Source organism: Crocodylus siamensis, chromosome 11, assembly GCF_052110815.1.
Source record: "Crocodylus siamensis isolate JL-2025a chromosome 11, ASM5211081v1, whole genome shotgun sequence".
Taxonomy (NCBI): Eukaryota; Metazoa; Chordata; order Crocodylia; family Crocodylidae; genus Crocodylus; species Crocodylus siamensis.
Window position 1 is genome coordinate 56,038,553 of NC_143405.1, and position 22,540 is coordinate 56,061,092.

At 42.5% G+C, this 22,540-nt stretch overlaps 1 long non-coding RNA gene across 3 annotated transcripts in view; it reads left to right on the forward strand.

Moving 5' to 3' along the window:
• Window positions 1-22,512, forward strand: part of LOC149855910 (uncharacterized) — a 47,282-nt gene extending 24,770 nt beyond the window's left edge. For 2 of the 3 annotated variants that reach the window (XR_016438552.1, XR_016438553.1), the window contains exon 4: window positions 12,364-22,512. This is a non-coding gene — a long non-coding RNA (uncharacterized LOC149855910). The remainder of the gene's footprint in view (window positions 1-12,363) is intronic. The other variant, XR_016438554.1, reaches the window with a different exon arrangement.
• The last annotated feature ends 28 nt before the right edge of the window (window positions 22,513-22,540 follow it).

The following is a 22,540-nucleotide window of genomic DNA, read 5'->3' on the forward strand; positions in this document are numbered from 1 at the left end:
AGAGGGCCTAAATCATTTAAAAAATGGCACACCCAATCTAAGTGAATTCACTTCAGGAAGTGGACTAACTTAGATTGAGATCAGGTTAACCCAGTCTAGGAAAGGGTTAACCTGATCTCCCAAATGCCTACACGCATTTCCCAGGGCTGGGAAAGCCCAGCCACTCACCCCAACCCCAGGGCTGCACTGTTCCCTCCCCCTGACCCTGATGGGATATATTTAGCTCCTCTCCCTCCAACCAACCCACCAACCCCCCTGCAGACGTGCAAGCCTCCCCTTAACCCTCCACCATCCCACCCACCCCTTCCTTCACCCTGAGTTACTTGAAACGGGTTCTCCACGTGGCTTCTGGGAGCAGTGAAAGGCTATACGGGCTGCTCCCAGGCTACGTTTAGATGGCAAATGGCTATGTGCACTCTACGGCTCGAAGTTCTTTATTGCTTTATACAGCATCAAGCACATTGGGATGATTAGATTTGCTGAATGTTATGGTAATACAAATAGGAGAGTCACCAGTGGCTCTCATTGGGCCTGCAGAAGAATGAAAAAGGTCCCATTTGTTCCTTACTTTTTTTACAACTCTTGGGGCATTTTTACACATGCCCTGGGAGGCGTGGGGAGGTAGGGCACTCTAATTAGTGAGCACTTTTAATTAAAAGCCCACACGCATCACAAGTATCCATATCCTCCCCACTGAAAAATGGTGGCTCTTTCAGCTAAAGCTTATCACCCCGCTGTCACTTTTTTGGCTTGGGAATGCTAATGCACATGAAGCCAGAGTCTGCTGGAGCATGTTTATTTCTGTGCTCCAACAGACTCGATTCCTCAAGTCTGCTCTGACATGCTGGATTTCCAGCGCATCGGAGCTGGCTACCTGCACCTGTATAGGAGCCCTTGTAGTCTGATCAGGAGTGGAGTGCATGAAACTTCTGTGCACTGAGATCGCTTCCACCACTGACAGGGGCTGTGATGCAGCTGCTGTTTAACAGCCTAGCAAGCACAAAGGACTGTTTCAACAAGGGAAAAGAGAACTTTATGCAATTTACCCATCAAGAAGAAATAACACAGGCAGGATTTAACTACCCAAATGGCCAAGTCAGCTGTTTTGCTTTTTCCTTCATCCATAGTACAGATGCCAGCAAGTACATCAGATGTTTAGGACTATGACGTGATCCCATGAAGCAGTGAGTACCTTATGTCTTTTCGTTCTGTGATGATAACTCTGAGTCCCCATGCATTTTCTGGTTCTCCATTTTACTCATCCAAAAGATGGTATGTCCAAGATGGTACACATTATGCAGGAAATTGGTTGAGTGCACAGCTCAGAAGGAAATACCACTTCCTAAATCACCAAAAACTAGCTAGAAATTTCCCTGCACATTATATATGCACATATTGGACACACTCCATCCACCTTAGCTTGTCAGAAATGCTGAAATTACAAATCATGTTGGTATGATTGCAGAGTGCAATCCTGAATGCTTAGTGCTTTGTATTTGAAAACCTACCAAACAATCTCGTTGTTATTGTCTGAAATATGAACCTATATTTTTATTGTAATTTCATGTAATTTCCATCAATAAACATGTTAACCTCACCATAAAAAGCTGCTTCCTACGCTGGCTGCCAGCCAGCCCAGACACAGTTTGCAAGTGAAAATGTCATTAATGTGATACTGCATATGAATTATCGTTCTGTTTAGAGATGTTGAGCAAAATTGCCTTCAACTAGGAAGGGTCAGATAATATATGTGCATTAAGGATGTGTTCTCTTCCTGATTTACTTTGATGTTGACAGAGTAAGTTGCTATAAATGTGCAAAAAGCTTAACATAAGTTTGTTCTACTATTGGACAGAATGTAGACTTCAACAAATCAACCATTATTTTAGCCTCTACCCAACTGAATTCAAATTCTCTTTACTAATATTCTAATTTGATTATTCTGTTTTGTTCTTGGGAAGGAGCCTCATAAGAGAGAGGATTTTATATTAATTTTCCAAGTCCGTTGTTTGGAAGATGTGCATCTGAAAGTTCATTTACGCAATGCAGCTTTTTCACCAAAACCAAATACCTTCCATGCAATAGCTGTAAGATTAGATTTTATTCCCTTAAGTCAAATGATTGTGGAATCAAAAACATTAATCAGTTTCAGCAGCAGTAAAAGTTAGAGGTTCACTCCTACAACTGTTCAAACTCTCACTGACTCTCTCTCAAAAGTATTTATTTGAGCACATAAAAAAGCATTTACAGTGACCGATCAGAATTTTTCGGCATCCATCTCTTTCCTATTGCTGCCAAAAGCAATCCATTTTTCCCCCTCAGGAAGGAAAGCAGTATGGCCAAAGCATTCAGTGACTATCCAGTTTGCCAACTGCTTGTTGGTTTGTGCTTGGTGATCCTTAAGTATGAAATGTGCTGAGTAACTGCACATTTGGTGTACCAAGCTAAATAAATTATGAATTTAGAGAGAGTCTCATCACCTCAAATGCTGAAAGGAAACTTAATGCCATTTAAATGGTATCCTTTTAGTCTTTGAAAACAATATATGCTCCATTTTAGACCATAAAGGCTTTCTGTCTGAGCCTTAATGATTCTACGCATTGGTCTTCATCCAGAAGAGCAATTAAGCACATGCAGTACTTTAAGCATAGGGGTAGCTCCATTGATTTAAGCGCAATAGCTGCTATTCAATACTAAGCACTTTTGTAAATCAGGTCCCTGGCACTTCTAATCCATTGGTCCCAAAGATAGATTAAGTGCCCTTATCCCCATTTTACTGATGAGGAACCTGAGGTACAGGAAGGCAAAATGATTTGACCAAGTTAACAGAGCCAGCTGGGGGCATTTTAAGACTTATAACAAGTCTCCTAAATGTGAAGTTACACAATATACTTAGACCATACTAAAGGCAGTTAAACCAGCTTAACTCATGAGTTAACTGAGTTAAACCATGAGCTTAACTCATGAAAAAGCTTTAACATGAGCCTGTTAAAGCTCATTAACTCATGCTCAGTGCCCTCTGAGCATCTCAAAGTTATGCCACTTAAGATGAGCGTTAGCTCTGTGTTATGCTACCTAGCTTGTGTTTGGGTAACTTCCATCTGCTCCATGGAGATAAAATGAGCAATTTGCAGTTCTCCAGTATCCCAGGATGCACTGCTCCCAGCCCCCTCCCACCAGAGCAGAGACAGAGACCAGATGTCCTGGCTCATCAGCCCTCTAGTGGCAAGTCAGAGCTCTACAGGCAAGAAACGTCATTAACCTTTAATTTGTGGCTGCTCAAAGCGTGGTCGAACTTTAACACCGCTTAACAGTCCACAGAGTTAGTCTGGTCTAACATGTAATGTCTCTCTAACTCTTATGCTTGATCCTCTTGACAGCAGCTGATGCAGTCCCTGTAGCCATTGTAAGGGATCATTATATCTGCCCTAAGAACTGAAGCATTACCCACATGAGCACACTAATATGATTTTATTCAGTGTACAGCACTGATGGACAAAAACCTACAGGTTTATAGTTTGATTCAGGTGCTTGGACCTCCCGTAATATTTTCCCTTGGTATTTTGGAGCTCTTGGCCCTATTTGGAAGCACATAAAAATAAGAAGTAAATATAGGGTAAAAATCCAAATGAACATTGTCAAGACTGGGTAAGATGCCCTCTAATAATGGACAAGATAAAGGATCTGAGAGGAAGGAAGAATCCTTAAATATTTTAACTCTATTCACCAGTCCCTCATGTAATATTCCTTTCTAAGATAATTGTTACATGATTTGCTGAACATAATCTAGTGTTATCTGTACCCACTAAAATCAAGCTATGTCTACTATTCTGATTAACCACAGAGGTGATTCCACAGTTTCAATTAAATGAGAATAAAGACTTGTTAATAATCTTTAAAGATCACCTCATTTTTATGCTACCTGTAGTTAAACCAAACCAGTCACTATGGGATTTATGGTTTTTTTCAGTGCAGGTGGTCACTCATGTTAATTGTAGGGGAAGTTACGTGTGCACAGGAAAAAGGAATATTCCCCCCATAGAGTCTTATCTCCTCTGTGTGGCAGCATCAGAAAGCATTGAGGTGTTGTTAGGGAGTACTGGTTGCCCTAGTAGCACAACTCTATCTTGCAATGTCTCAAAAATATATTAGGGCTTGATCCTGCATGAGTTTCAGCATTGTTTCAAATCTGGCCTTGCATCCTGTTGGCTTTGCAAAGTTAGTTCCTTAGGACCTCCAACCGAATTAGATTTTTCATAGCTGTCCACCCATCATTGGTAACGATGTGGCTGGATTTTCAAAAGTGCTCAGTATCCAGAAGAGACAGTTGAAACTAGAAATTCTTGCATGTTTGATATCTTTGGAAAGTTTGCCCTTCTACATCCACTACACAGAAACCTGCTGATTAACCAGGAGACCTTTTCTAAGTTATTTTTCATTCTTTCCATGCTGCAACATTTGAGTCTGTGGTGGGCATTTCATTCAGTCCCTGGAATAGCATGTGCCTATGGCAATCACTAGGCAAATAGCACAAAAATGGGTGTGAATGATGATGGTTTTACATTGGGATGCATTAAAAAAACCCCTCTTTCTCACTCCAAAATTGGGTGCTGTACATTCAAAGAGTAGGTTTTTGGTTTAGTCAGTGAACCCAAATTATGCTAATTTACACAGTTTTCTATATAGGATCTAAGTATTTGCCTCTGCAATAGTGACTCAGAATTCGCTTCTAACTCAACTAGCTGTGGAAAGAGCTTAGGCTGCCAATAAAAACTAACGTTAGTTAATTTATAAGTCATTAGTACTTTATAACAGTCTCTTTGTCTCCACCTATAAAGGAAGAAAAAGTGCAGTTTTCAGCAAAGGGATGGTAACGTTGAGAAAATGTAATAGATAGTCCACATTTTTCTTTGAAGATCACATTGATCAATGCTGCTGGAACTACTTTCTAACCCATAACTCACGGATATGAAGAAATTGTCATTTTTCTCCTTTGTATATATGCTGACTCTCCTTTGAAAATGGAAACTCACCTCCTAATCCTCTACCCTTGTACACCAGATATTGTTCTGGGCTTACTGCAGTATACAAATGTTTTAAGACAGTGGTGATCAGGAGCCTCATTTCAGTCTTTTCCTGAAGGAAAATTCTTTTATGGATATTAACTAAAATTGTCAGAATTTCATGTATATATCTTGTTTTAGAATTCTCAACTTCGGGTAACAAAAACTTGGCAATTATATTGTATCATTTATTCAAGGATCTTATATTTCTTTACAAATCGAAGGCTTAGTCCCTGCTACAAGAGCTTAGCTATTATAGCTATTCTGGCAAAAGCCCCAAGTAGGGATGCAGATTATATCAGCTAAAAGGAGTTCTTTTGTGAGTGTAAGGAAACCATCTCCCTGAATGACATAATGTAGACCAGCAAAAGCACTTTCTGCAAGTACAAGTTGCCTCTACACGTCGCATTTTGCTGCCATAAGTATCTCAGCTAGGTGTATTATTTTTTCACGCTCGTAAGCAACCTAGTTAAGCTGGCAAAACTGCATATTTTGCCCTGGCCTAAGCCTCCTGCTATGTCTGATATATTGATGTGTCAGGATTGTACCCAAGTCCATAGTATGAGGGATGGGCAATATAGGAAGATGTATTGATTTGACTCCTTGCACTATTGCAGACATAATCAAGTCTTAATCTGCAAAATGGGGATAATAGCACTTCCCTAAGGCACAGGAGTGTTGTTAGGATATATACATTAAACACACTAAGGACTGTGATGTGCTCAGAATACACGGTAGTATTGACCATATAAATACCTATGATGATAGGAAACCGGCACCTAAATATCTACTACAAATAGGAATTTAAGATGTAGGAGAATACAGTTGAATGGCAATAAATCACACAGCAGTTAGATGCACAGCTGAGACTAAAATGTAGTAGTCATCACTTCTTATTTCCAGTAATTCCCAGTTCTTTGTTATAAGCAAAAAAACTCCCACTCTCTTCCCATATCCAGTATCAGGGAAATTAAAATAACAAATGAATAAAGCCTGAGCTGAGTTCTGGCACCATATTAATATTCACAAGAGAAAGGGAAGAAAATTATCCTCAGGAGGGAGGGAATTATGTTCTTTCAAATTTTAGAATAAAACGTGAATAAATAATGTGCAGGTATTTTCAGAAAACGATGTTCTTGGGCCTTTCATAAAACGAGATTTAGAAATTCTGTCTGGCATCTTCATGCAGAATAACTGTGAAGCATCACAGATTTATGAAGTATCTACTTTAAAACACATTTTAAATCTGACCCATTGGTGATGCATAGAGGGTATACATGGGTGCATGTGCACCCCCTGAGATTGGCCATGCATCCCTTGGAAGCACCAGCTGCAAATGTTCAGGCCACTGGGGGATGCCCGCCGCCCCTGCCCGGTGGGCAATCGGCTGCTGGGCGACTCCCCCACCCCATCGGTAATTTGGTGCCCCCCTGGACTCGTCACCCATGATCTGACCTCAATTAATTGAACAGTAAAGTGATACATACCTCCCAGAACCTTTGAGGGCCAGAGTTTTACTGGTTCCCCTCTGTGCCTCCACACATCCGAACTCTCCTCTCCAAGCAGCTGATCTCTATTGTCCTGATTATCTCTGGGATAAGAGCTGGTCAAATAGGGTTTAGGATTTGTGGGGATTTTTTATTTTTCCCTAGGTTTTTGTTTTGGTTCAGTTCAGCTAAAAACTACAAATATTCCAAATTTCCTGAGAACTGGTAGAGAAAAACGAGGGGAAAGTTTTATTTGGAAAAGACACTTGGTATTCCAGGCTTGTTTTATTGGGGACCCGTAAATAAGGAGGCAGTCAAAAGGGAGGTTTGTTTGTAAGAGCTCCAAGCTACCTTGCAATCTCTATGCAAAGAAGTAGTGGATTCATTGTAAGTATTTTAACATGGTGCCTTGACCTCCAGTGGGGTGTGCTGGGTAAAGGATACAGTTCTCAGCTATCTTGACCTACTTCACTTCAAACATGAAGATGTGTTTCTAATAGCCTGTGGATGACAATTTAATGATATACAACGGCTAATGTCATGATTAAGATAGGAAGTAGCTTTGTTAGTGTAAACTATATCTATTGAAAACGTAATAGGATTTTCTAAGAGAGATGCTATCAACAGCGAATGAATCCATGATTCATTGCCCCCCTTTTCTCATTTGTTCCTTCCCCCCATTCTTGTCATTCCTTTGAAATACAGCAGATTTCTGTAGGTGGTTGTAGCAATCCTGAAGGATTTTATAGAAAGGAAACCAGTCCTCATGAAAATCCATAGGGTATTTCCTTCCCTACTCTCTGCCCCCCCCGCCCCGAAAAATCCTATTAAACAGTTACCAGTTTTTGTTCATTTTTGAAGGACTTCCCCAGACAGAAAGGCATTTCTTATACCTGTCATGGTACAGTAGAGGTTCATGAGAAGTCTTTAGCCATGATAATCTGAAGTCAGGCAAGATAGATTTTTACTTTACAGACTAAATAAATCAGAGATGGATAGCATGAGCTTTTGTGAGTCTGAGCGGACGTTGTAACTTCCCTGGTTTCATCCATATCATGCCCATGAGGTCTTTCCTACAAACTTTAGCATTTTTTCTACATACTGGCTGTGTCTACACATGACCTTTACTTCAGAGTACACTAATTAGATATGGAGTAAAGCGTCACTGTCTACATGTGTGATGGTATTAGGCCGCAGTAAACTAAGTAATGCCACAGTAAGCTAGTACTAATCTTATGGGGGGGTAAGTTACTGTGATTAAACACACATGTAGATGCTAACTGGTCAGTCCAGCCAGCTGGGGGCCAGACTCCTGCTTGCCGCCTAGCCACACAACTCTGCACTTTCAGCACCCTCATGCCTTATCCAGGCCCTCTGCCACCTGATGCCACCACCAGGAGCCCAGCACTGACCCCCCATACCCTCTGCCAGCCCAGGCCTGCTCTGCCCAGGCTCAAATTGCTGCTGTCCCAAGCAATGTGTACACTCTGCACCTGGGAGTAGTTTACTCCAGCTCCAACTGCTCCGGAGTTTTTTGCTTCACATTAATTGCACATATAGACACACCCACTGAAGCACAGTCAGGGCCTCATCATAACACAGAAGTATCGACTGTTATTTGCTATATCTTTTTTTATACTGCAGTCGGGGAAAGTAAAAATACCTTTGAGCCGGGTTTGAAATATGCAGAGGTAGGGACTTCGAACAAGAGTTACCCAAGATCTGTGCTGGTTCAAGTAACAGCAGACAGACTGAACAGGGCTCACCCCTTAGCCAGGTCTGCCATATGTATACGTGCTGTTTTTCTCCCATGAGGCCTTCCAGTGAGCCCTCTCCACAGAGAGTCAAAATAATATAACAGAGCTATTAAACTTGAACTCTCTCTCTAGCCACTTCTGTGTTTGTTCAGGTATACGTCAGGCAGTGCTGCAAATGAAAAGGCAATAGGCAGCTTAGTTGTGCAGGGGCTACTAATCTAGCCTCAGTGGCACCCATGATTCTCCTCAGTTCTAGCTTTATCAGCAGTGGGCACAAGATCATGGCAGGTATAGAGGACTAGTGAGAGCCTTTTTCTAAGGAATAAGTTGGAGGAGTGAGGGTGAAACAGTGTGCTGCCAGCCTGCAAGGGGAAATCTGCAGTTTGCCATGGCGAACAGAAAACCTGGATCCCTGCATGATACTGCGAATCCAGGACAAAAGCAGCTGTCCCAGAGTCATGCAGCCTGGGACTGGGACTTGATGTTTCCATTCCAGGACTGACCTACCCAATTAGGGATAAGTGGTCACCCTACTTGGCATCAAGCATGCTCAAGAAGAGCTTCACTGGCATATTTCTGGGTTTAGGGTATGTGAATAGGGATGGGTGGCCAGGGTGTACTCGGGAGCATGCTAGCCATGGCGATGCAGACATCATTTTGGATCCCAGTAAAATGGGTTTCATTTGGTGTCTGGTTTCTCACGTTAAGTGGTTGCATTCAACAGTCGTAACTGTAACTGTGGTAACCTGAGCATATGATGGCTACTACCCTCCTGAGGTTTGATGTGTGGATGGGGTAGTTCTTGCTTTTGCAATATCTCCATCTGTCAGAGCATAGGAACTACATGCAGACCTTGGAAGCTGGGAAGAAAAATGAAAGGAGTAAAAAGCGTTACGTTGTAAAACCTAATTTGGGAGCCGTTTTTACAGAGTACAGAGTACGTTCTGATTGTAAGCTAGCCTGCTGTTTTCCTTTTATGCTGAACAATCCAGCTTGGACAACTGAGATCTGTCATGAACAGAATGATTTAGCACAGCAAATTTAAAAGAATACAACAATAAATTGCAAGGAAACTCACTTTACAGATAACACTTTTGTATGCTGGGAGAAATAGGATTATTTGCAGACTGTCTTTTCTTGCAAAATAAAAAGTTTTGAATAACAAGCCATCCTGCAGAATCCTAATTTCTCACTCAATATTTCTTAAAACTGGCATTTAACAAGCATGGAAAGACAAATGTACTTTTGCCTAAATGATACACTGTCACATGAATTAGAAGCCCACAGATCAATTTGTAGCTGCCTATCGCTTTTAATATTATACATAGTGCTAAAACTATAGATATAAAAATATATTCATTCAAAAATAATGTTTGTACATGTGCCTACTTCTTTTCATTACAAGCTGTTCTAAGATATAAGTACAAGTGCTCTTCCTAGACAAACACAGAAAATACCAGACATTAAGTTCATATTAAGTGGCTCTGTTGCATTATTTTTCCCTTTTTTAATTATGACTAATGTTGAAAGACTCTTTTTTTTTTAAAGCTAGTTGATCTGCAGCTCTGCTTTCCCAGTTCTCTATGATAAATACAATAAGCTTGTGAAAGCCCAAAGCAGGTTCTCCAATTGAAATGAGTCATAAGCAGCATTCTAGGAAAAAAAGACTAATAAAACCAGCTTTATTGAAGCTTCTCCAGTGTGAATGCCAAAAGACAGCCCTGTCACCATTCCTGGGATAACTGCAACTCTGACCATTATAGGTCTCTTTGAGTGCAGCTCCCGCAGGCCTTGAACCTTTTTGGAGGGGTGGAAATACTCAGGGTGCCTATACGTGTGCTCTGATAAGTTGTAATTAGAATTTATTAGAGTCCGCTCGAATGTGCTCTATGTTCTCATTAGAATGCTCTAACATGGCCCCAGTGTCACGTATATAAGGTTCTGTGGGTATATCCAGACGTGCGTGGACGTTTGGCTCCCCGGGCACAAGTAGTGGCAGTGTACCTTGTGCTGCTGCTTCTTGTTCCCAGGGAACACCTGTGGCACATGCACATTGGCACATGGCAAGTTGTGGTGGTATAGGGGAGGCTGTGCTGGCCCCAGCAGCCTTATCTGGGGTGCTGGGGGCCTCCCGGAGCTGCAGCTACGGTGATCCTGCCAGGCAGAGCCTGGCCAGCAGCCATAGCACAGTCCTAAGTGGCCCAGCTCTACTTTTTAGCAGCACATGCTGCCCGAGCATGCGCTGCTTTGGGGGTTTTTTTCCATGTATATTTTTTGACCGCTGTATATCCAGGGGTCAAAAAAAATCCATGGGAAACAAAAACGAGTAGTGCACGCTCAGGCAGCATGCCCTTGCGGTGCAGAGAGCCCCAGACAGTGAGGTACGTGGTGCTGAAAACATGTTTGCAGTGCTGCATACTGCACAACCGCACTTGTCTGGACGTGCCCTGTGGGTTTAAAAATGGCCGCTGGGGACTTTAACTGAAGTTTGTCAAATGAGCTTTACTTAAAGTGTCCTGCAGCCATTTTTAACCATGTGGTGGCTTAATACACGTGATGATGTAGCATTTTAATTAGAGTGGCTCTGTGGGACCTGCTCAAATTAAAACACCTCCCCCACCCCAGAGCACGTGTATAGGAGTCCTCAGTTTCCCCAGCCTGATTGGTTTGAGCCTGAAGCCCTCATATAGCCACACGTTAACAGCCTCAGACTCTCCGGTCCCTGGAAGTGGTGACCAGTGGTTATCTATGTAGAACAAAAGCATTTCAGAGAGAACGGGTCTTACAACATTAAACAGGCTCTATCCATGGGTGGTTTACTAGGTGTCTATCCATCATCTTACATTGAGATTGAGTAAGTCTAAACTAGTACCCAGGTCTGGTGGGCCCCTTAAGTCACAAGGCAGTTTGTTCCTTCTGTTTTAGGGAAAATACTTAAAAAATGTTTATAAACGACATTTTCCTTTTTGATTACCCTGTCCCCCTTTTGCACCCACCTTCCCACGCATCTGAGTGCAAGTCATTGCCAAGTGTTTGTAACCTCTAGAACCGTGAAGGCCCAGCACTGTGGCATGTTGGGACCAGGCTGCAGGATTGTCAAAAATAATAGCTCATCCCATTGCCTTTCAAGCAAATGCCTCGTGCTTTTATGTGTGAGCTCCTGGGCTGACCTTTTGCTTGTTCTGCCAATCGCCTCTCTGTTAAACTGGGTCAATAATTCATACAGGAAAGTCGAATAACCCAATGTATGGTCATTTCCACTCACTAACTAGGACACATGCTGTCCCTCGTACAATTATTACATGACAGCTCTGCATCTGCCGCACGCTCTGCTAGGTGGAAACAAGGAGTTGCAAGAATGCCTGTGCAAGCTGCCTCAACGCACATCGCGAATGCTTGTTTCAGTGCCTTAAGCAGTCCATCAGCAACAAGTTACTCTTTAGTTTCCTCTCCTGTATTATTATCCTACCTAGCTGTGTAAAGCATTGCTTTCGGCATCCTGTATTCAGTGTCCAGCCGCCAGCTGATCATAGATCATTTGCCTTGGTGCATGTATTTTGTGACTGTACAGTAAATGACACAGTTTGAAGAGAAATTAATGATTGTAGGGGCAGTAGCTGAGGAGCCTTGGATCTTTGCTCTGCTTTCAGGGCAGTTAGAAAGCAAATCAGAGAAACATTTTACAGATTAGGATGAAATTTATGGGGGGTATTTATAGTTACTCAGATATTGATTGGGGTAACAAAGATTAGGATAAGGATAAACATTTAGAGAGAAAGGAAGTTTGGGTTTTTTATTGTTCGTTAATACCTTCAGCATAATTACAAGCTCTTTCAAAACTTCCTGCTTGGCAATGAACCAGCTATAAACAAACTTCACAGTATCATTAAATATGTAGTCCTAATGGGAATGAGAGCTAGATGAAGGAGCACAATACTAACTTTAATATAAAGGGGATCTTGAGGGAGTTTTAAATGTAGTAGATATTATTTCAAGAGTTCCCATAACCCATACAGAGCCTCATTACCTCTGTTTCCTCTCCTCGAACGACAACAGGAGACAGAAAAGCAGGAGCGGGACAAACAGCGTGTCACAGGCCAAATCAAGAATCTGGAGCCATCCACCCCGCACAGAAACACATGCCTGAGTTGCAACAGAGTCTGTCAATCCTGGATCGGCCTCATCAGCCATATTCAAAACCACAGATAGGGCGATTATGGAAGGCAATCATCCCTGACAGCGAGGGATTGCTGAAGAAGAGGAGGACACGCAAAAAGGACTTGACAGGATTCGTGTTTACAACAGTTTTACTTTTTTCATGCTTTCCAGTGGAAAGAAGAAGGGATGAGACACAAAAATAAGGAAGAGGAAAGAAACATTACCATTTAAAACAAGAGGGAAAGTCATCGTTTTATTTTCCATTTTGATTTTTTTTCCCCCAAATTACAAACAATTCAGCAATTTTTTTCACAGTTGCTTTCAAACAATATTCCATTTTTCATTGGAAAAACAATTCAACAGCTCTAATTTCTAGTCTCCTCACTGATTGGATGCTGTTTTCAAGAGCCTGTTTCTCTTCTCAAGTCTGCACATAGCTCAGATTTCTGCCAACATTAGTAGGGGCAGAGTGCTAGGCTAGCGTGGAGAGAATTTTTGCCCTTTTTATTGGAACTATACACTGTGTGGAAAACCAGCTGGAGAAAAGTAGAAAACGTATTTTTTTAACCAAACGGATGGAATGGCTGTAATTGGATTTCATCCTGCTTCATTTTTAACCAAGAACAGATAACAGAAACCACATAGTTAAATAGGGCTGTAAAGAAATAGCTGCAAAGGTAGGGGGTATTTAGAAAAACAATAAACAACCTGCTGGGGAAAGGATTAGGGAACAGTTGGAATAGAAAGCAAAATGAAATGCAGAAGAAAAACAAAATAAAATACTGATGGGATCAATTCAGTGGGTATAAATTGGCTTAGCTTCCTTGAAGTCAGTTTTTACCTGCTGAGAATCTGGCCCAGATTGTTAAATTGCAGAGAATACTTTTGCTGCCAGCAAAGATTTCTGCAGAACTAGTTGCACAAAACAGAAGTGAAAGTGAAAATGGGTTCATTGATGAATGTGAAGGAGGGGGGAGATGAAGAGAAGCACTTTTTTTCCGCCTCCTTTTTATACCAGCCATCTGGCTTCTGTGTTTAGGGACCAAGAGGAGGGTGGAAAGTTGCCAAAAACCAAAGATTATACTTCCTGGTGTGATGAGATGAGGGAGTTTGATAGTCTCTAGATAACAACAAAAATGGTTTTGCAAGATTAAATCCTCCTGATAAACAAAGGCAAGAGAATTGAGCACCAAATGCTAAGAAAGGAATGGGGATTAAAAAAACGAAGTGTTCGTTAGGCCTTTGAAGACAACTCAGATTCTTGATGACTGCACTGCACAGTACTTAGCATCACTGCTTTAAAGTACAGAGTTGCTGTGACACACAGTTATTCTACAGGGACACCCTTTTGCTCCCTGTTTTATCACTCCCTGCTGTTTGAAATGCTGTTAGACTATTGCAAATAAATAACATTTCTTCTCCTACCAGGTTTCATCTCTCCTCTGCCATTCACCAAACACCGATACTAATTTACGAAAACCTCTGCCCATGTTACTGAGGCTCCCACAGATCAGGCCAAGTTCCACCTGCACCATCTGGTGGCTAAACTGGGTTTGTATTTCACAGATTCTGCAACCTTGTTAAACAGCATTTCAAATGAAAAACAATGCAACCAGCTACTTCCCTAGATTTCAGCCTTCACTTTTAATAGTGCACATTTTGCTTTTAGTTACCTGCAGGTAAATACACTTCAAGCTCTGTACTATAGTCAGGGACGATATTCCCAGGGGCTTGATCCATTTCTTTTACTTGAACTTATAGAACAAAACAAATTTGCAAACATGCTTTGCAGATATGCAAAAAGAAGGAAAAAAAGCTGGATGCCATGACAAGTTTAGAAACAAATCTACTTTAAAAGCAGTGTGCTGACTTTCAGGCTAAGCACAGACTATCAAAAAGCCTGAAGCTGAATTGGTTCAATCTTCGCAAGTTAGTCTAAGCCAGTGGTTCTCAACCTTTTTTGTACCATGACCCATTTGTAAACATTGATGGCCAGACCTGACCCAGTGCCCCTCATTCCTGACCCGCTACTCCTCTCCTGCCCCCAGGCCCCAGCTCCCCACAGTGTGTGGGGCAGGGGGTGGGGGTGGGACATGGGGGGCTCCAGGCAGCCTCTTGCAGACTGGAACTCTACCAGTCTGCAAGAGAAAAGGCAAAGTTTCCCACATTTTTCTCCTTTAAAGGAGAATCCATTTTTAAAGTTTGTTGATATATTTTTTAAGTTTGTTTGTGACCATTTCATATGTTCTTGCAATCCACTTTTGGGTCGTGACCCACAGGTTGAAAAACACTGGTCTAAACTGTGTAGATTGAACCGATAAGCAAGTGAACAGACATTCACTTTTGATTGCAGAAATGCAGCCAGCCACAGGCCAAAACCTGCAGGGCAGTAGAGCATGCATCCCTGCTCAGCTGGAGCAGACAACTTAGACCAAGGCTAGCCCACCCAAGGGGAGAGGTGGAAGGGAGGGGTTGCAGGAAAGGTGCAAAGTATCCTGGGATGCTGGGGGACTGAGAGTTAACTTGAATCTGGAGGAGATCTGGGATAGAAGTTCAATAAACCGATTTAACCGTAATCCATTAAGTCTGATACTGCATCCGTCTAGGTTTATCTTAAACCAGTATCAGCCATTTTGAAAGCGGTTTATGGGCAGTCAGCTTCTGACAATGTTTACATTTCACATGCAATTCACTGTAAATACTTCAGATGCATTTCAGTCTAGGACACTAACAAATGGAGGTAAGTATATATGACAATTAAAATGGAATAAAGGCTTAGGCTGCCATGCTGTTAAACCGTGGCCTTCATTGTGGGTATGTATGAAGATGCAGCTAAAATCCCGGTGATATTTTGGCTTGGACTTCAGAAAGTATTCAAAGAGGCAGCTCCATGCAGCATTGCAAAGGTATTGTTAACATTGTGTTATCCTGGTTTATATCCTATTTTTATGCTTAATTCAAGCTATGATCTGACCCCACACATTGGGGATCTAAATCTGCCTCCATTACTCATGCTGAGTAGTAACTTACTCCACAGTCCCATTAAAATATGTGAAGTTCTTCATTGAACAAGATGTGTAAAGGAGCAGAATCTGGTTTTGAATGTTTCCAGGAAATTTGGAGACACATTTGATTGTCCACTTTTGGTCTAGACACGTTTCTAGATGTGTTTAATGGTAACATTCAGAAGTACGTGAGTGAAGGATTTTCCATTACATGGATTAAGAAACCCTACAACTTTCCTAATACGGTCTGTCATGAAAAGGTTGGCCTCTCAATTGCGAGTGGCACTGGCAGTTAGTTAAGTCCCACTAAACCTGATGATGACCATCTACATCACTTTGGTACATCACTCAGGTTCTCTCACCTAATGATGTGATTTGTATTCTGGGCTGCTCCAACTAGTTCCAGGCCTATGAGGCAGTACAGACATTAGGATTGGCTGGTGCCACTGTTAGGCCCTTCCTAGTGGTTGGGAACTCCTTTGAAACCATAATTCTGTGCAAACTACTTTTCTTTCTCACTGTTAGCCTCACATCTGGTTTGCCGGCTGGAATTACTGCACTGTACTTTCTTGTATGAAAGGTCAATTCCTAGAGTACTAAGGTAAGAAAAGTTCCTATTTTCTATGGAAGCTTCTTCTGTAAGTATGCAGTAAAGATGGTTAGATTTTGTTTCATGTAGGATATGCAGATAAGCTTTTTTTAAGGTCCGTGCCACAGCTTTTCTTCCACCTACCTCATGTTCCTATTCTCCAGATAGGCCATTAATATTCTATATGTCTCCTTTACCATGAAATACAAGTCCTCAAAGTTGGCCCAGTTACTTTTACCATGGATTTTTAAACACTACCCAGTATATTATAATGAACGTGATTTGGCCAACTTAATTAAAATATTCTTGGATGATATTTAAATATGTGCCACTCAGCAAACTGAGTTTGATAAACCTCTTGCAATGAGTCAAGAGTAAACTCATTTGCAAAAGTACTTTGGTAGAAATTAAAATGTCTGTGTTCCACAGTTGCATTTTGATTCTAGTTGTCATTAACTTACTTGAAAATACAATTGGTATTTCAGATTTTAGTAACTCATTGTGTCTTCCAATTAACTCCCATAGCCCAGAAAGCATAATGTGACTAATTTGATTCAATTCTGTTGTTTAATAAACATCTAAACAATTCTTTATTTCTCAGCTTTAGAGAAATGTGCAGCTATAGTCTCTTGTATATGTGGTAATGAGCAAAAAGAAAATTACTAGACTGAAATTTGGGGGTCGGACTCAATGATCTGCTCAGGTCCTTTCTGACCCTAGAAACTATGAAACTAGAAATTATGAAATTATGAAATTCATTCTAGTTCCTTGGTTTATCAGCTTAAGAGTATAGATATAATGTGAATGATAACCCAAATCAGAGCATTGACTTGCCTTTACTATCAGATTTGATTATTTGCAGTGAAGAAGGTTTTAAAATACTACAAACCTGTATTGAGCTGCTGGATTTTTGTTTGCCTAAGTAAAGGCATCACAGGGGTAGGAGTCAGTGATTAGATATCCTTAAATAGCACAGAATGCATGATCCTGAGTCCTGATTGTTACCTTGCAGGTGATAGACTGAGATATCAGGTCATATGCAGACAACCTCATGAAGAAGTTGGAGAACGGCCAGCAGACTTGGTCTGTTTTGAAACTAATTAGTTGGGTTTAATTATACCAAAATAGTGTCCAATGGAAGTGTAAGGAAATTATAGAATCATAAAAATAGGGCTGAAAAGGACCACAAAAGAGCATCTAGTCAAACCTTCTGCTGAAGCTAGGATCATCCCTGTTGAAACCATTAGAGTCAACTGTTTGCCTGAAGTGCACCAATTTTGCTCCATTTACTCTCCATTATGAAGAGCAGTGGTTTTGACAAGGTTTCCAGCCTGTGGACAGCGTTCCTGCTGACATAACTCCACTGATGTCAGGAGGCTCCAGAGCACTATAGTATTCCATGTGCCATACTAGGCCATTTTGGCAGAGCCAGGCACTGGACCTTAAACTTGAGCCCAATCCAAAGCTTTCACCATGGGACCATCATTCTTCTCATCAGGAAGGTATAAGTAGACTTGTATTTTGTGAAATAACTGGAGGAGGCCTGTGTTCCCCTCGAAAATCTAATAAACCCCCATGCCTTTTCACTGCAAGTATTCATGCCAAAAGAGCGTGAGCAATTATCTACCCAGGAACAAGAAACAGTATCCTCGGTATGTGCAGTGCCACAGTAGGTCCAGAATTGGTAGTAGTATAGTTAACAGCCTGAACAGCATGCCACATGGACACAGCTGTACCAAGATCCAAGGTAAAATGTGTGTATGGCATTGCACTATGCTGCATACTACTACCTACTTTTTCGGAATTAGTGCACCGCTCTCTCCCAACCTTGCTTTGCATACCTAATGTAATGTATCTGACTAATCCAGAGCCAGGGAGCACGTTTTGAAATGTGAGTATCTATCTTTCCATAGAGCAGAGAATATGAATATGAAAAGAAGATTGCTGAATATATTTGTTGTGTGCCCCGCTCCTAATGAAGGTTAAGTACTTAAGGGGGAAGGAGTGTCGCGGAGCACTAGGGTGCTCGCTACTAGTAACGGCGATACAGGCTTAGCTGCCAATCGATAGGACAGCACAGCCGGGGGTTGCCAAAGCAACTGAGTGGGTCAGCTGACCGCCAGGGGGCAGGGCCTGGCCTATTTAAACACACAAGGCTGAGGCCCGAGGCAGTTCCTCTCTGGCAGCCTGAGCGGCAGGAGCTCTGCTGAGGAGCAGCCTAGGAGCCGAGCAGCCTGAGCGTCGGCACGCGGATACAGGGTGGGGAGGACCCTGATAAGGATATGACAGAAGGTTAGCCAGGTTGGCTTAAGGTTTATGTTACAGCCGAGAGGCTCTGCGTTCTGTTGTGGTTTTGGAAGTTGTTGTGGCCCCGGAGGGGGAGGCTTTGGTTTTGTTGTTATACTACCGGAGGACCGGGTGAGGCTATAAAGGGACCGAGGAGGCTTCATTAGGAGCTCCCCGGTAAGGTGGGGGTGCTCCCAGCGTGGTAGAGAGCGCTGCGTGTAGGGGGTGTCCTGACCCCAACTCCAGTGGGGGTGACTATCGGGATAATTAGCGCAGTAGAGAGCGCTGCGTTTCGGGGTGGCTCGGCCCCAACCCCAGTGGGGTGACTATCGGGATAATTAGCGCAGTAGAGAGCGCTGCGTTTGGGGGGTGTCCCGACCCCAACCCCAGTAGGGGTGGCTATTGGGATAATTTCAGGGGAGCTACCCAAGAGTGTGGGGGTTCCTGGTGATCCCGGCCCTGTGGGGCGGTATTTTACGAGGCCCCAGTGCGGGTGAGGAGCGCGGGACAAGCCCCTGAGAGGGCGAGGCGTGCGGGACAAACCCCCGAGAGGGCCAGGGAAGCGCAAGTAAGGCCCAAGTGGCCCGAGTGAGGGCCAGGGAAGCGTGAGAAGCGCGAGTAAGGCCCAAGTAGGGCGAGCGCGTGGTTGGAGGCCCGAGGCAGGGCATGCACGCGGTTAAGAGCCTGTAATAAAAGAGGCTGTAGGTACCAGCCTCCCTATCTAGTTGGTACCACAGCGCATCCCACAGCTGCAGCAGGGCACCATGGATCTGCCATCCTGGTGATGCTGATGGGAATCTACCCAAAGATAGGTTAATGCACCCCATCGGCATAAGATATGTGTTAGTGCCCATTAAGTGCAGTGCCCCTCAGCGCTGACTTTTATAAGTCATGGTGACCCACTATGCTACATACATTTCAACTTCCTCTTCACCTCCATAGCTGAACTGCTCCTTTATTTCCCATTTCAAATCATTCCTGTTTCTTCACCAGCCTTTAATGCCTGTCAAACATCGCCAAATGGGGCCCCAAACAGTTCACCTAGAATTCCTGTCAGTCTCTCAGCCAGGTTGCAGATAATTAAAGTCGCCTCATCCTCCATGACATGCCCGTGGTCAAGAAATGCAAAACCTGTCAATACATCTCCATCACTCCCACAATAACCACACCCCACAACAGAACCATCGCCATTCCTAGATCTTACACCTGCACCTCCAGAAATGTAATATGTCTCATCCAGTACACCAAATGTCCTGATGGAAAGTATGTAGAAAAAAACCAAACAACTGCACACCACAATGAACACATGCTGAAAATCTATCAAAAACAGGTGTTACAGAGTAAGTGTGGTAACCGGCTTCATTTGTTTGTTCACCTGCCATATCTTTGATGGGAAATTATAGAAATTATTGAACAAACAAAGAATCTTTGTAGTTCTGATAATTCTATTTTCTAAGGAGAATGCCTTCTTACTTAAACAAAAGTAGCATAAAGCAATCACATTAGAACACAGGGTCAGCAATGTCCACTTTACATTCTCTCTATATGATGAGTGGCTCTCTGCCAAATTCACCTTCTTAATATATTTCTCTTCTCTTTTTTTCTTTTCTCTTCAGGTCCTATAATCAGTGTCGAAGCTCTCCTCTTCCCCGTCTCTTGGGGTAATTTTGCTTCTCCCTTATGACAATGCAGGTAAGTGATTTGTTCTCCCCTCCAGAGTTATTGCTCACTCCAGTGCTGCTTCCAGGTCCCCGTGCCTCCGCACAGGCTGATCCAACCATCTGGGTTGAATTTCTCTCTCTTGTCCCCTTCCGGGGGTTGTTTACAGGTAATGTGTCCTTTTTACGTTCCCCCTCATTACTCTTCCGGTCGGTAATTTATATGTCTTTGCAGATGTGAGGTGGGACGCCACTGGATGACATCATCATTGCTGGTCAGCGTCTTTGGCTGTCAGTAATTTTTCTTTTCTCCCCCCTTTTAGTAACAGGGCAATTGGCTGTCTGTTACAACAAGAATACCCAATTACGTGTGGGTGCACACTTCTCACAGGACAATCACTTCCTCTCCAATCGCTCAGTTCTAATTCTCAAAGGGAACTTACAAAACACTTTTCATAGATGAGCCTATGAACTTCACATCATAAATCTACTGGATACAAAAAATCATGGACTCAGTATACAGTTGGATCTGGATTTATGACACATTACAACCTGCCTGATATCTGATTCACCAGGCAGCTGCCAGACCTGACCTTTTACACTTTTCTTTTCCCCACTTCCTCCCCTCCCCTCCTTTTCTACCCTTTGTCATCCTAATTTGCAAATATTTACCTTTTCACAGACAGCCTCTTTTCTATCTTGAAAAACTACTACAGTAGGGTCTCCCTTCCTTACCTTTGGCTTTACCCCTCCCCTCGTTTCCCCCTATCCTTCCTTTCTCTACCTTTTGCTTTCCTAATTTCCACCTATTTACATTCTCACTGACATCCTGTCCTACTTTTAGCTTCTTTCATTCTGGAGTCTCAGAACAGCAGAGATGCCCTATGCCTGAAGAAGGGTGATTACACCCGAAAGCTTGCAAAGAACTTTTCCCCAACTAAGCTGGTATAATAAAAGATATCACATCTAACCAAAGAAACTTGCCTGCCTATGTCCTTAGAACAACATGGCTACAACCAAAACCCTGGAGTATCCCAGGACTCCTGACAAGAACACGCAGTTCCAGTCATGAGTGGGGAGCTAGTTAGCACATGGACCCATTGTAGGGGGGTATTGCAATACGCATTCTAAGCAGTGCTGAGCTTGGCATGAAATGTCATTGACACTGGTGGGGCCCAGCCCAGTATCTTTCTCTTCAATAAGCCCTCACAGTTAAGGATGATTATCTTCCACGACTGTCTTATGTGTGTCTGAAGATGGCTGATGAGGCCTATCCAGGCTTGACAGACTCTACTGCAGCTCAGACATGTGTTTCCATTTGGGATGGGTGACGGTGGATTCTTGAGCTGTTTTCATGGAAGATGCCCATGAATGACTTATTTTATCTTGGAAAAGCTGCTGCACATCAGCTTCCACACAGCTCTAGACAAAACGGGACCTTGATCCAATGGCAGGGAGAGGAAGACAACTGGGGATCTCATTCCGCTGCAGCCTTCATCCGCTTTCACAGCTGTTGAGATTCTAACATTTTCTGCTTGCTCCATCATTGAGGACTTGTAGATCCATGGCTGGGGGCCGGGCAGGCTTATTATATTAGTGGCAACCAGTATTCACCATGTCACAGCACCGTCAAAGGATCTATGTGGCCTTTCATCTCTTGTCCTCACCACATCCTGGTGGTACTGCTGCTGCTTGGTCCTCAGCTGCTTATTTGTCAGAGTTATGCCTGCTTATTTCACAACTAACTTGAAGGTCATTCCACTATCCACCACCTCTGGACGTGTTGGGTAGCAGTACAGCCACGCAGCCAGCCCTATCAATTGTGTGGTAAATCATGAGCCTTCTGGCTTTAGACTAAAAACACTATATGTAAGTGGTGGCCAAAGTGCTACTTAAAAATGCATTTATGAAGTACCTGTGCTAAAAAAATCAGTTTCAGAAAAAGGTAAAATGCATCAATTCTGGATTAAATAAATCAATGGGTACTATATGCACATTATTACAGCTATGTTTGTTTCAAAGTCAGTTTTTTCAAATTTGCTCATCACTTCCAGGTGCTCAGGGAGAGCAGCGTCCGACAGTAATGACATGGGGAAGGGTCTGGTGGGGGAAGAAATGGGGGGCATATGGCAAATGGGCTACCTGACCCCCCCAGATTTGTTTTTCCTGCTGTAGCAGTGGGAAGGGATCAAATTCATGGCAGAACTCCTGTAATTATCTTTTATACCTGGAAAATCATTTCAAATTCATAGATTTTCCATTTATAGGACCCAATTATTGGGCAGTCAACTTATATTCAAGTAATTATGGAACATTTTAAAAAAATATTTTCTCAATAGGCTCTAATAATTATTCTCTTTACCTGGGTTCCAGTCTTGAACTTCCTTTTTCCTTGTTTCTTGTTTAGCTTTATAATCAATATCTGCTTATTGAAGTATGACAGGTCTTTAGTTTCTATACTATCTATATATGATTGACAGGAAACTCATGGACAATAAATCACAACTATTAAGAACTTTGGTCTGAGAATGTTTTTT